Source organism: Pteropus alecto, unplaced genomic scaffold, assembly GCF_000325575.1.
Source record: "Pteropus alecto unplaced genomic scaffold, ASM32557v1 scaffold60, whole genome shotgun sequence".
NCBI lineage: Eukaryota > Metazoa > Chordata > Mammalia > Chiroptera > Pteropodidae > Pteropus > Pteropus alecto.
In genome coordinates, this window is record NW_006430726.1 from 3636532 (window position 1) to 3638945 (window position 2414).

General features: G+C 59.4%; 1 protein-coding gene across 4 annotated transcripts in view; it reads right to left on the reverse strand.

Moving 5' to 3' along the window:
• The window catches only part of FURIN (furin, paired basic amino acid cleaving enzyme), a 12030-nt gene that overhangs the window by 8455 nt on the left and 1161 nt on the right, over window positions 1-2414 (reverse strand). The window contains exons 1-2 of one of the 4 annotated variants that reach the window (XM_015593647.2): window positions 2307-2403; window positions 1816-1919 (exon numbers count right to left, since the gene is read on the reverse strand). The exons of 1 other annotated variant lie outside the window; for it this stretch is intronic. The gene's annotated coding sequence lies outside the window, so the exon portion shown is untranslated. Of the gene's footprint in view, window positions 1-1657; window positions 1920-2306 lie in introns of all 4 variants that reach the window. 2 more of the 4 variants (XM_006905283.3, XM_006905285.3) reach the window with 2 other exon arrangements.

Below are 2414 nucleotides of genomic sequence, written 5' to 3' on the forward strand. Positions count from 1 at the left end.
CACAGCCCCTGGGAAGAAGGAGTAGGCGACCCTATGTGGGATGGGGGCTTTGTGGGCTGAGCACAGGGGATCACAGTGGCTTCCCTTCCTTCTATGGCCCAGACCCTCAGCCATCATCAAAGTCAGGGGCCCAGGCTCTTTTTAACTGTTTCCTGGGGAACGGTGGGGCTGCCCAGCCCTGTCCCGCCTGGGCCTGGAGGTTCCCCAGCAGCCCCTTTGCTCTCTCCACGCCCACCAGCCTTGCGTAATACGAGCCGGGCAACCAGGGCAAACACTGGCTGCTGAGCCAGGAGCGCCAAGGTGAGGCTGAATCAATAGTCCATGTGTTGTTTTTCCTCCTTCAGCAAACAGACAGCAGGACCTCCCTGTCCAGGGCCACATAACTGTCCCCACAAAGGGCCCCTGACTAGCCAGAAGCCAAGCCCCTGGGGTGGGGAGAAGCTGGGAGTGGTCCCAGCAGGGCTGCTGGAGGTACCCATTCTCAGTGCCAGCGCCTGCCTACAGGACCCAGGATGCCCTCACCACTCCCGCGGCCCAACCTCAAAGGAAGCCACTCTGCCAAGAGGCAAAATGAAGCTTCTAGCTCACCCAGGACCCTGGAAGCTGGGCAGGCAGGCTCCCCACTGGGAACCCCTCGCTTCTCTGGGAGTTGTCCTTAGTCACAACCAGTCTCCCCAGCTGTACTTCTGCTCCTGCAGTCCCACCAGGCAGGCTGGGGGAGACTCAACACACAATTCCTGGAGTATTTTCAGTTTACACCAAAATAACCTGACAGCTGATGGCAGGAGGCATCCACAGTGCAGCTCCTCCTCACCCTGGGAGGCAGAGTCCACAGGGCTCCCAGGTCCACCTGGAAGCCATAGCCTCAGGGTGCCTTGGGCAGCCAAGTTCCAGAAAGCCGGTCTGAGCAACGGCTGGGCAGCCAGACATCAGCTCAAGGAGGTTAAGGGACCCCCAAGCCCCCATTTAACAGAGAATATGGGGCCCTGGGGGCACAGGCGGATGGGAACGAGGTCTCTTTTCCCCTTCTTGCCACACTAGCTGCCTTAGCTCTAAGACGTCATGCAAAGCCACCCTCTGACCGCAGTGCTCTGAGCCCTATTGGAGCCCCCAAAGCAAGGCTGGGTTCATCAGGGTCTAGCCCAGGTTCTGGCCGACTGTGAATGGAGCGAGAGCTGCTTGGCGTTAAAGGTGATTAAACAACTATTTAATTACCTTGCAGCACCCGGAAAGAAAGCAGGCTCCAGGCACAACTAGACAATCCCCAAGCAAGGGCGTGCTCCCTCTGCCCAGCGTCCCCAGCCATGGGAGCCGGGCAGGGCTCCCACCGAGCCCTGACGCCGCAGACAGCCCTGCCTCAGCATCCTGGAGGGAGCGAGGAACCCTCTTTCCCAAAAGGGCAGGCACTGAGAACAATGAATGAAGGGGATCCTCCCCACCCCCAATCCAGGCTCTGACTCACCCTCCGAGTCCCAGTTCTTGCTGTATTTCTAGCTCCCCGTGATGCCGTCTCACATGGGACTCGTCTCCCGGCTGTGGCCAGAGAGAGCTGTGGGCGCTCCTCCGGGCTGTGTACACTCTCAGCCAAAGCCCTTTCCCCAGCCCTAGGAACCCCGCGACACAGCCAGCAGCTCCGAGGCACCCACAATGAACCTACCCCCAGGTCCGGGCTGTTTCCCAGGCACCGGGGGTCTGGCGCAGACAAGGCTGCCTGGGAAACCCGATCCGTCTCTCCTCCGGGCAAAAAGACACGAAGCCACCTCCTGTTCGAAAGGCTCCCCTGAAATTCTGACTTCCAGTCTCTGCTCTACTCACATTTGCTATGTAACCTTAGATAAGTCACTTGCTCTCTGAGCCTCAGTTTCCTTGGTGGTAAAAACTGCTAGACCAGAGGTTTTCAAACTTCAAGCCACAGAATCCTTTTCAAAAAAAAAAAAAAAAAAAAAAAACCCATTAAATGTCGTGTGGAAGCCCAACATAGTAAATAATATAGTAAATAGTAACACTGGGGCCGCTGTAGGTGAGACGGGTCAGGCTTGACTACTCTTTGCTGTGTTCACACCTGGCCGGCAGCTGCCCAGCCCTCACTAGGCCACATCAGCGAATTCCTCTCGCACTGTCCAAGGCGGAGAATTCCCACAGCCTCTGGCTAACGAGGGTCTGCACCCCAGGGCAAGGGAGTAGGCGACGGCAGGAGAGCAGCTAAGTGAGCGCTGTCAGACCCGTCCGGCAGGCCGGCCGGCCGCCCCCACGGGGACAGCAGGGGCCTCGGCCAGGCCTCCTTGGAAAGCAGCCCCAGAACCTACCTGAGCCAGCCTCCCGGCGCCGCGGGTCGCGCACCTGAGTCCCTGGCCGCCCAGGTGTGAGGGCGGGGGCGAGGCCCGAGCCGGGAATAACCCCCCGCCCCGCGACCG